The 12,739-nt window shown below is 39.9% G+C and overlaps 1 pseudogene; it reads left to right on the forward strand.

Annotated features, from left to right (window-relative positions):
* The first annotated feature begins 2,259 nt into the window (after positions 1-2,259).
* LOC127201014 (40S ribosomal protein S15-like) lies at positions 2,260-2,697 on the forward strand (annotated as a pseudogene).
* The last annotated feature ends 10,042 nt before the right edge of the window (positions 2,698-12,739 follow it).

The raw sequence follows: 12,739 nt of genomic DNA on the forward strand, positions 1-12,739 counted from the left end.
TCTACTATGAACAGGGCACAACTTTGGACAAGATATGGAGTTCTCCAAACAAGGTAAAAGCAACCAGGACAACCTAGGAGATGGTATTCTAGAACATAAAGGACACTTAAGTATTTGTTTTGCAACCTACTCTGTCATTTGATTGTTCTGAAAACTGGGGCAAGTTATTTAGCCTCTGTAAATCCCAGAATTGCCATCATTATAAAAGACGAAAATAATAGTACAGAAGTTTAAGAGGTTAATTTAAACTGAATGTGATGTGTGATGTGGTGTGTGTGTGTGTGTGTGTGTGTGTGTGTGTGTGTGTGTGTGTGTGTGTGTTCCTGATTATCCTGGAACTAGCTCTGTAGAACAGGCTGGCCTCAGACTCAGAGAGATCCACCTGCTTCTGCCTCTCAAGTGCTGGAATTAAAGGCGTGTATTATTACCATCTGGCCTCAAACAAAATTTTAACAAACCTCAAGATTTTATCAAACTATACTGCTAGTGTAAAAATAGAGCCACTAATCCTACCACCTGACACGTTTATCCTTGACTTTAAAACATTCATGGTGAAGAGGATATTGTAGGTTTCATTTTGGATCATGAAAACATCACATAATAGAATCTGGGATGTTGTCATAAAAACTCTAGGCAGTATTGGACTGTGGGTGTGAAGTTAGCTATAGAAGCCCTGGCCATGTCTCTTCACCATCCAGTTTTCCCACTGTCTGCATCCTCCAAATTGCTGCTTAGCTGCTTGATCTATGATTTTCTTATTGTTTAACCCATTTGTATTTGTTTTTAATCTGCATACTCAGAGCTTTGTCATTTTATTTAAATGGTTATACATTAAATTTTTTTAAAACGCCATGGTTCTACATATACATATGTCCTAACTTATTTAACTATTTCCTCCCTTTGTAATCATTTGGAGTGTTTGAATATTTAGTAATTACAAAGAATACTGCAGCATCAATCCTCACTACAAGTCTTTCTGCATACCTAGCACATGCTGTAAGATAAAAATAAGACAATGAAAAAGATTTTGAAATGTAACATTTGGGCAAAAGACGGGCTTTTAAAAATGTCTGAATCTACCTATGATTAAGAGTAGGTGACCCCTGTGTCGGTAGCAACAGCAAGGCTTGAAAGTTACTACTTCCTGGTAAGTTTTGTATTAAATTTTTAATTAACTATTAGTACCATAAAGCTATAAGAATTTTTAAGTTAGCTTCGCCTATGGTGCAATAGGCTCTTTTCACCTACAGACTGGATTGTCATCCACTTATGTTGCTTAACTCTTGGCTTCAGTTTACAATGCAGTTAGTTTTATGTCTTACTAGGAATGACATCTTCTGTCTGTTCTCCATCTGAGGCCTAATATGTAGCCTCCTGTTTTCACTGGATAGTTTACTCGGTACTTCTAAGGGTCTGTGTTATGTCATCTGACCTCAGAAGGCTAATTGTATTTTCTTACATTATTTTATTTTATGTGTCACCAAGTATTTATGTGGTCTTTGGAGGAGACACTTAAAAACTGACTTAATTTCTATGAAGATTGAGATACACACTTTTGTCTTTGAATTTTCCCTGTTTGTGGTCAGGGACAAAAATGTGTAGTTCACACTATACTGTAAGAGTGAAAGCCGACCAAGAACATGGCCATCTCACCTGGATGTGGATTCCTGCACCTACTTGCCAACAGTCTCTTTGCCTTTCCCTGAGGAAGCTTGCTCTTTCTGGAAATTAATGTACCACTTTATTTGGACAAATCCAACACCCATCTGTTTATGAAATCCTTTGTGTGGAAAGGTTGGCAAATTTAGCCCCAGGAAACAAATTAAATCATTTTTATATTCTCAGACATCTTGGAAATAAACAATATGAACTTTCCCCAAATGCTCTTGGCTCACCTACTTCTTATAGCTGGATAATTAAAGCGTGGGCTCACAAATAAAGGCATGTCATTCTACAAGAGCTAAAGATGAGCTTTAGTTTCTTTTGAGTTATACAAAAGAAAAGTTAATTTCAAGAGTTGATAGTACATGAACATGCATATATGCTAAAAATCTTGGCTTTTCTGAAAACCAATGTGGCTACCTATTAAAAATTTCATTAGCATAAGCTTTTGCTTGAGTTTGTATGTATTTTTATTCCACATTCTACTTTCTACATGCTGTGGAGTAGGCAAAACGGTCTTCTATTTGTCCCACTCTGAAAGCACTCTCTCCATTTGTCTTAAGAATAGAGGGTCACCTTTTTCAAGCAGCCTCTGAGATGGCTGAAGTGGGGCAGAAGAAGAAGTGGACCTTCGGCAAGTTCACCTTCCATGGCGTGGACCTGGACCAACTGTTAGATATGTCCTACAAACAGCCCATGCAGTTGGTTAGTGCCAGCCAGAGATGGTGCCTGAACTGTGGTGGCTTGCAGTGAAAGCAGCACTCACTTCTCAAGTGCTTGAGAAAAGCCAAAAAGGAGGCTCCACCCATGGAGAAGCTGGAGGTGGTGAAGACCCACCTGAGGGATATGATCATCCTGCAAAAGATGGTAGACAGCATGGTGGTTGTGTACAATGGCAAGACCTTCAACCAAGTGAAAATCAAACCAGAGATGATTGTCCACTACCTGGGCAAGTTCTCCATCACCTACAAGCCCGTGAAACACAGTCAGTCTGGTATGTTAATTGCTGCTCATTTCACAATAGCTATGAAATGAAACCAGCCTAACCAAGAAGAGACTTGATACCCTATGAGCATATACAGGGGGAAAAGATCCCCCTCTGTCACAGTCATAGGAGAAGGGAGTAAGGGGAAAATGGGAGGGAGGGAGGAATGGGGGGATACAATGGATGGGATAACAATTGAGATGTAATATGAATAAATTAATAAACTATATTAAAAAATAAATGAAACCAGCCTAGATGTCTTAGTCTCACTTTCTGTTGTTGTGACAAAATAGCCTTATAAAACATTCCAGAGGAGAGAAAGTTTTTTGTCTTAGCTCAATATCCAAAATATATAAAGAACTCAAGAATTTAAACACACCAAACCAAATATCCCAATTAAAAAATGAGGTAGAGAGTTAAACAGAATTCTCAACAGAGGAATACTGAATGGCCGAGAAACACTTAAAGAAATGCTCAATGTCCTTGGCCATCAGGGAAATGTAAATCAAAACAACTTTGAGATTCCATCTTACACCTATCAGAATGGCTAAGATTAAAAACTCACATGACGGCACATGCTGGAGAGGATGTGGTGAAAAGGGAACACTTCTCCATTGTTGCTGGGAGTGCAAACTTGTACAACCACTTTGGAAATCAATCTGAAAGTTTCTCACAATATTGGGAATAGTGCTAACTCAAGACCCAGCTATACCACTCCTGGGCATATACCTGAAAGACGCTTTATTAAGAATAGCCAGAAACTGGAAACAACCTAGATGTCCCTCAGCAGAAGAATGGATAAAGAAAATGTGGTACATTCACACAATGGAATACTATTCAGCTATTGAAAACAAAGAAAACATGAAATATGTCAGGGTGAAATATTATCCTGAGTGAGATAACCCAGACCCTGATAGACATGCATTCTATGTACTCACTTATAATTGGCTATTACCTTAGTCTGCTGTGATGTGATTTGCCAGGTCAGGTTGGTACCCATTGTGTAGGTGGGGGGTCTCTTTCTCTGAAGAGAACGGGGAAGAGATGAATGGGGTTAGGGGGTGAGAGAGTGGGAGTGGGAGGAAAGAAGGGAGGGGGGGCTGCAGTCAGTATGTAAAATGGCTAAATAAATGAATTAATGAAAAAAATCTTAAAAATCACAAAAAATAATGTTGCTCAGAAAAATATGCCTTGTTGGGCAAAGTTGTCACTGAGGATGGCCTTTGAGGTTTCTGAAGCTCAAGGCTGATCTGGTGGTTCGCTCTCTCTTTTTGCTCCCTGTGGCTCCAGATGTAGAGCTCTTGACTGCCTCTCCAGCACCGAGTCTGCCTGCACGCCGCCATGCTTCCCAGCGTGATGAAAATGAACTAAACCTCTGAACTGTTAGCCAGCCCCAATGAAATGGCTTCCTTCATGAGTTGCTGTGGTCATGGTATCTCTTTACAACAATAAAACTCTCATAAGACACATAGTTTCTTACACTTTCTGCCTCATTTTTCCTCTATGGAAAAAGTAATGTCCATGTAAATCCATATTAGAATAGGGTTCAGCAGCTGTGCTTTCCCTGTCTTCATCCAAGAGGGACTTTATGTATTGCTGAGCTTTTCTCTGTGTCGGAACTGTTTGAGACACAACAGAAGAACAGGGAAGGAAATTTGATAACTTGCTCTCTAGAAACTTACAGTGTGATCAAAGAAAGCAGGATGATATTCCTTTAAAGTCCTTTTTATTGCTTTTCCTATTACTCACTTCTGTGAACCTAATGTAAAAGAAATGCATTTCTTTTCTCCAAATAGCTGAGCTGGCAACATCATCAAAGGAACTATAAAGCCTTTATACGCCTTTGTTCTTCCTTGGTAGCAATTTTCATCCCATTCAGAACCTTACCAACATCAGGTGTTGTGCCCCATGTCAACCTGAGCAAACGGACTCTTTTTTTCTTTTCATTTTCTCTCCATCCTTCAATGGACCCACTGCATTATAACAGTGACCAGCACCACACTCTTAACATTTCTGATATTTTGGACCCTGACAAATGTTTATTATGAAAGTTTCAATCAAATGGGAAGAATGCTTGTTTTGTTTTGTTTGTTGGTTTTTTTTGTTTTGTTTTGTTTTTTGAGTTTGTGTGTTTGTTCAACCTTAGGTTTTCTGGTCTTATTTAGCTATAGTAAATTGGATAAGCAAGGCTCATCAATATTTATTATTCTAAAATAAGCCGGCAGTGTCTGAAATAACTACACCTTTCACTTTAAGACAAAATGGCTTTGTGATGGGTGGTTCCCTGGACTCTTCCCTAACTGCTTTCTGTTGTTTCTTTCTCTATCTGATTGCATGTAGATGCTCATCTGAAAAAATATCTGATACTAAAAGACTGAGATAAAGCATTTAAAGGCAGATGGAAGACATTTAAAGGCTTAAGAGGATAAACAAAGCAAAAATAAGCTTAAGTAATGTGACTCTAGATTTGTGTGTCAGATCCTGGACCTGCACTGTCTCAAACAGTGCCAAAAATAGCCTCAAGAAGTAGACTCACTTTATAGCCGAGGAGCTGAGGTTGGAGAAATACCTGGAGCCTGTTGTAGCCACATGATTTCTAGAAGCATAGCCCAATTGAATCCAAATGAATCTGGGATGCTTGGCTTTGAGTGACATTCCCTCCACACTGCTAAAGCCCTTGTTCAGTCCTTGCTCTAGTCAATTGTCATTGCCTCTTTGCTTTCTCACAGTCGATCTCCAGATGCCAAAAGAGAGTCACAGCTGGTGTCTTTTCTCTATATTTAAGAACCAGCCTTCAACTCCTGCACATCATTAACCGGTCCAAGGCTGTGGAGAGAGTGAGTGAACAAATACCCATTTGCTCCCTTCAGCTCAGTGTTTGAAACTATCACCTTGAATCTTATGAAGTACTATAGTTTGAATGACAATGCCCCCCACAGGCTTATATATTTGAAAGCTTAGTCATTGGGGAGTGGCACTGTTTGAAGGGATTAGAGGGATTAGGAGGTGTGGCCTTGTTGTAGGAAGTGTATCACTAGAGATTTGCTCTGCTGTTCAAACACCCATGCCAAGTGTGCTCTCTGTCTCTGTCTCTCTCTGTCTCTCTGTCTCTGTCTCTCTATCTCTGTCTCTCTCTCTGTCTCTCTGTCTCTGTCTGTCTTTTTCTGTCTCTGTCTCTGTCTCTCTATCTCTGTCTCTCTCTGTCTGTCTGTCTTTGTCTCTCTATCTCTGTCTCTCTCTGTCTCTCTCTCTGCCTGTGAATCAGGTTATGATCCTGAACTACTGCTCCAGAGTCTGCCTGCATGCTGCCATGCTTTAATATACTAAACTTCTGCTACTGTAAATGTTTTCTTTTATAATAGTTGCATTGGTCATGGTATCTCTTCGCAGCCATAGTCCAATGACTAAGACATTAAGAAAATATTTTTAATACTGTATTATCACATAATTTAAAAGGTGATGCTAACATAAGCATCTGTTTTATCTTTGTTACTAATCTGTAACTTTTTAAAGAAAAGAATTGTACTAATAATACAACATACCATATGTGCATACATACAAACACAAATGCATGCACACACACACACACATATATGTGCACACCTAGCTATACTATCTACCCAGACATTAATAGTTGGACAGGTCTAATAAATATTTGTTGATTAGATACCTTTATGACAGTAGGATGTGAAACAGCTTATGGCTGGCTTTCTTTTAAAAGACCAAGCTAGCATAAAAGAAAGTGATTTAGAAGGACAAAGATGGGTAGACCAGGTTAGAAGATTCAGAGGATGAATTATTATGACTTGGACCAAAGATGTTAAAATTCATCTGGTAAAATAATGTTTTCCTTACGTATGTGCCTAATGTCCCAAGGCATAATATAAAACTGTATAGGGATACATCTGATTACCAATGTCTGGTGGCCCTGAATGCTTTCCCATGGTGGTAAATATATTTAGTAACACTTTGAATGAAATAATCTACAAAAGATAGGGAAGCAATTTCCTTAGAATAAGTATTTTTGTTGGAAGATTCTGTCCAAAGGAATCAGTCTTAATGTGCACTTAAGCAGTAAGCAGGCCTGGCTGCCTCTGCCTTTCCCTTCAGGAAGCGTCTCCTTGGGGGCCTTCCCATCTCTTTATCTCTCATCAGCTTGAGTTACTTTCTCTATTTTAATCCATGTAGGGGTTCTGCTTTCATTTCACACTTCATTCGCCATATATACATGAAGAAGAGAGGACACTCAATCGGCAAGCTGAGGTGCCGGATAGCTTGCTTCTTGGCCTTCCATGGGCATCTCAGAACTGAAGGTAAAACCTAAATGTTGCTGTGAATAAAAGCATCTTGCTTACAGATGACTCTGCAGTTGGCAACCTGACCTACCACTTGTGGCTTTATAGGTAACTACACAAGTAACCCAGGCATGATTTTAAATACGATGGGCTGTATAACTGACAAGTAGTATAGACGTAGATTTGTAAAAGGAAAACGTGAAACCAAGTGTTCTAATTTCCCTTGAAAATTCAGAAAACTTGTCTACTTGTCTTAAATAAGAATTGCCTGTATAATTATCATTTAAAATCCTTTAGCATAAACATACACGGATGGAATCATATGATGTACATGTGGGAAATGTCAGTAAGGGTTTTGTCTAACCATTTGGCTCTGTCTACCATACATAAATGCATATTTACATGCCTTCATATAAAAACAAACAAACATCAAGAAGGCTTGCAAATGGGTGTGCATTATGATTTTGGTAGTTTCATTTTGTTTCGTTCTCAGTATTTTTCCAGCCATCTACCCAGCTGGGATGGAGGAGTATCTTTAATTAATAAGCTAATTAAAGAGAATCAGATTCTTCCATTTTAGTATTGATTGTGGAAACATTTTTATTTTATTGGCAGAAAACTGATGCCCAGTCACTTGAGGTGGTTGCTGAGACGCATGTTACCAGAGCTGAGGATTAAATGCATACTGTTTGCCATTTGGGTCACAAGTCCTTACCAATGATTTTGTCCTTTAAAAGGGAGGCAGAGTAGCACAGTGTGTAAACAGTCAATTTGAGTAACTTGTTTTTTGTTTTTTGGTTTTTTTTTTTTTTTTTTTTTTTGCTTTTTTTTACTTTTTTTTAAAAATTAATTTATTTTTTTAATTAATTTATTCTTGTTACATCTCAATGTTTATCCCATCCCTTGTATCCTCCCATTCCTCCCCCCCCCCATTTTCCCATTATTCCCCTCCCCTATGACTGTTCCTGAGGGGGATTACGTCCCCCTATATATTCTCATAGGGTATCAAGTCTTTTCTTGGCTACCTGCTGTCCTTCCTCTGAGTGCCACCAGGTCTCCCCCTCCAGGGGACATGGTCAAATGTGAGGCACCATAGTATGTGAGAAAGTCATATCACACTCTCCACTCAACTGTGGAGAATATTCTGATCATTGGCTAGATCTGGGAAGGGGTTTAAAGTTTACCTCCTGTATTGTCCTTGGCTGGTGCCTTAATTTGAGCGGGACCCCTGGGCCCAAATCTGCCTATCATATTGTTCTACTTGTAGATTTCTAGGACCCTCTGTATCCTTTTATTTTGCTATTCTCCCATGCGTCTCTCATTTAGAGTCCCAATAGGATGCCTTCCCCTCTGTCCCAGTTTCCTGGTAAGTGAAGGCTTTCGTGGGACATGCCCCTTGGGCTAGTATGCAGATATAAGTGAGTATATACCATTTGATTCTTTCTGCTTCTGGGTTAACTCACTCATTATGATCATTTCTAGCTCAATCCATTTATCCACAAATTTCGGGAATTCCTTGTTTTTAATAGCTGAGTAGTATTCCACAGTGTATATGTACCACAGTTTCTTTATCCACTCTTCTACTGAGGGACACTTAGGCTGTTTCCATGTTCTGGCTATTATGAATAAGGCTGCTATGAACATGGTTGAGCAAAGTTTCTTGTACTTGTTTTTAGTCTTGGTATTCTCCCTGATAGCATGGACAAGTCTAAGAAAGTCATATAAAGTTTTGGATCTCTATGTCCTTTGTAGAGTAGAATGCCTACTGCAGCTACGAGCTGGAAGGCATAGAACACCCATGTGAGGGTTAATACCATGTGAGGGTCAATCTGATATGACCTAGAATGATCTAGGGGACAGCCTCTGGTTATACCTGCAAGGCCTCATGTAGATTAGATGAACTGAGATGGGACCAGTTAGTTGACCTGTGTGCATAAGCATTCCATGGACTTGGATCCTGGGCTAAATAAAAAGAAGGAATCACGAACACCTGTGGTTGGTGCTTCCTGACTGATGTTAAGTGGCTGCTTTTGACTCCTGCCTCCTTGACTTTCCTGCCCTGAAGAACTATACCCTCAGATTTTGAGCCAAAAGAAAGCCTTCCTTCATGAAGCTGCTTTTTGTTCAGTATTTTGTAACAATAATGAGACAAGCAAAGAATACAACCACCTTTAAAGGTATTTATTAACAAAAACAATGTCAGTATCTCAGAACTGCAAACTCTTCAGCCCTCTGTCCCAAGGGAGAGACGCCTACACCACCCCACAACAGATGAGGTGTAGGGCTACTTGCCCAAGTGCTGCAACCTGTGAGAGGTGGGTCCAGCTCTCCAGAGTGCCTCAGACAAGGAAGGGAAGGGCCAGCTCTGCAGAACCCACCCTCCACATCAATGTAGCTGCAGGCAGCAGCCCAGCCCAGGAATGTCTATGTGGTTTTTAGTGGTATGATGAGCTGTGGACATTGACACAGACTCCTGCTGCTACATGGCCATGGAACTGGATATGGCCTTCAGAGGCATCGTGAGCTGGGACTTCACAATGGCCTCAGGTGGTAGGGAAGGCCACTCATAATAGGCTATTTCTCTCCACCCTTGCGTCTCCACTTCCACCTCTCTTCATAATGCTCACATCTGCAGGGTCTCCATGACACAGGGCAACAATAGAATATCCCAGAGGAGTCCTGGTGAGGACCCAGTATTGATAGATAGAGCAGCAGAAGCCAGAGGCCTCAAATCAGACCAACGACTCATTGCAATGAACATTTGCAAGTAAAGATGTGTGGACAAAGGGGTATATGGTGTGACACATTGTGACACACTACAGCTTCCACGATAAGATTTTTTTAAGCTTTGTTTTACCTATTTTTGTTTTTTACTTTCTTTTGGTGGGAGGTTGCAAGGACAGAAAGCAGACACAAAGGAATGAGATGAGTGGGACTCGGGGCCAGGGTGTGAAACTTACAAAGAATTAATAACCGGTTAAAAAAAGAGATATTAGAAGTATAATAGACCAAAATTATCAATGGCTTTATTTAATTTTGCCAACTGATCTTTATTTTTTGCATTGTCATTCGTTCCCTGAACAAATACAGAGGATTGAGGGTGGTTGATCCAGTGAAAAGCATAACAGGCTAAATTTTACAGGTAGCTTCATATATTCATCAAGTAAAATGAGTTCTAAGCCCACCATGGAACCTAGCAGGATGATACCAGGTAGAAATAATTCTTTCTAAGAGAATTTTCCCTCTACTTAGGTAATGGCTTCCCAGAAATGGGGCTTTACCCGCTGGAAAATGAACTTGCATATAATCTGGTCACACATTTTAAACGCCCCATTTAATTAAAGGGTAAAGCAAATAATTTTTCTAAACCAAATTTTATTTTGTGTAAACACTACTAAAAGAAGACTGATGCATAAGAAAAAAGGAGTTTTATCTAAGGGTCTTGATTTGTGACCTTAGAATTTTTAAAAAATATATTTTATTAATTTATTCATATTACATCTCAATTGTTATCCCATCCCTTGTATCCTCCCATTCCTCCCTCCCTCCCATTTCCCCTTACTCCCCTCCCCTATGACTGTGACTGAGGGGGACCTCCTCCCCCTGTATATGCTCATAGGGTATCAAGTCTCTTCCTGGTAACCTGCCATCCTTCCTCTGAGTGCCACCAGGCCTTCCCATCCAGGGGATGTGGTCAAATATGGGGCACCAGAGTTCATGTGAAAGTCAGTCCCCACTCTGACTTAGAATTTTTAATAACCCTTTACTTTATCTAAGTTAATTTTAACTACATCATCTTTCTCTAAGTCTTAACTCTCAGAATCACTTTTAAACAATATTCTTTAATTTTTTGAAAATTTTAACAATGTTCTTTAAGCTGAATTTGTTCTCAATTACCTTTCCACTTCGGAACAATATTTTCTTATCACATGAAGTTGTTCTTTTTTTCCTCCCTCTCATCCTAAAGCATTTATCCTTTCTTTAACCTCATCACCAAAAATAAACTTCATGTCTGTTAGACTGGGGCTGATCAAGAAGACATGAAAATCAAAGGGAGACCTCAACAGAAGCATACTGTCCTGTAAGGGACCAGAGAACGGCAGCATCCTCTGGAGGAGGGGAGACTGCGCTGATGCTTGGGGTGGCATGGGTGGGTTTGTCATAGGGCAGGAAGGGGAGCTTGTGGCATGGATGATACCATTTGTACATCTGTTTTGTTTTTGTTTTTGTTTTTTTCCCCCGAGACAGGGTTTCTCTGTGTAGCCTTGGCTGTCCTGGACTCACTTTGTAGACCAGGCTGGCCTCAAACTCACAGTGATCCGCCTGCCTCTGCTTCCTGAGTGCTGGGATTAAAGGTGTGCGCCACCACCGCCCGGCTCCATTTGTACATCTGTTACCTAGCAATCTTAAAGTTGTCAGTATCAGCGAGGGAGATTGGTCCTCTAACAAGAATACAGAGGAGCAGGAGCTCCCCGCTCTTCCCAACTGCTACAGATGCTTGTAGTGTGTCTACATTTCCTGCTGGGAGTTTTTCAGCCCACTTGAGCCTTTTCGGTAATTAACTTTTCAATGTTTATATCCCTTTCACAGTTTTTCCTTACTTGATGATTCCTTTCTGTGTTACCAATATCATTTCTACAAAAGCATTTATTTCTTACTATGACAATTATATTTGAAATGAAAACCCAGGAATCTATATCTAGAACACATAAAAAATATGTATATGTATGTGTGTGTATATATTCAGTTTGGACATATTAGCTAAAAATTTTCATACTAATTTTCCACTTATTTTTAACAAGTTCTTCATACATAGATGTGGCTTCTGGGGTTCTTTATAGTGTGTATTACACACACACACACACACACATATAGTCATTAATACAGAGAAAATACATTACTAGTGCCAAGTTTTCTTAAGAAATTAAATACAACTGTCTTTTAAAGATTTGAGTAATTATAATAGGCACTTTTAACCTTTCTTGTTGAAAGTCACAGGGAGAGATAAATAACATTTCCAGTCATTAGGACAGAAAGCCAAGAAGATGATTTCCCTACACAGCAATAAGTATCTACTAAGGGAAAAAAAGCACATCACAGGAGTAAGCATCCCTCGAAACACAGCCCATCTCCTCAATCAGCAGGCACACTGGTGGTCATCATATAGAACACAAAATAAGATGAGAATCAGGGAGTTAAATGGGGCCTAGCATAGGAATCTGTACTTCTTTTATCTTTCTATTTATCTTTTCTTTTCCTCTCCGTTGTTTTGTTTTGTTTTCCCTTTTCAGGCATTATTGCTTAAGCTCATCACGAATTATTAATGGCAAAGCTTTGGCCTAAAGTGCTCTTGAGGCCAGCACCTCCACCAGTAGAGATGTCTCTTCTTCTGCTGGCTCTTGAATCCAAAGATGCTGCCTTACACTACTTGAGTCTTTCCGTAACCAGCTTAGAGTCTATATTTAATATATATGTTTTTCTCTCTTCAGCACCAAACACTATTTGGATCTCTGGCCAGAAAGCAGAAGCTAAGCAATTCAGATAGCATGATGCCCAGCTTTGGGTGGACCTCAGCAGGAAGGGGCAGACACACAGCCTGCACCACCACACTCAGCACCCCCCAAGAATTCCTCTAATCAATGACAGGCCTTGGATCACCCCAAAATGAAACTTGGCTTTAATGCCAAAATGAATCTGCTGGTTTGAAGCAGAGCTAGAGATTTCATTACAGATATTTTAATATACACTCAAGCACAGGATGTAGGCAGCAGGGGCATTCACAAGACAGGCATACACG

This window comes from Acomys russatus, chromosome 17, assembly GCF_903995435.1.
Source record: "Acomys russatus chromosome 17, mAcoRus1.1, whole genome shotgun sequence".
In the NCBI taxonomy this organism is placed as follows: Eukaryota; Metazoa; Chordata; class Mammalia; order Rodentia; family Muridae; genus Acomys; species Acomys russatus.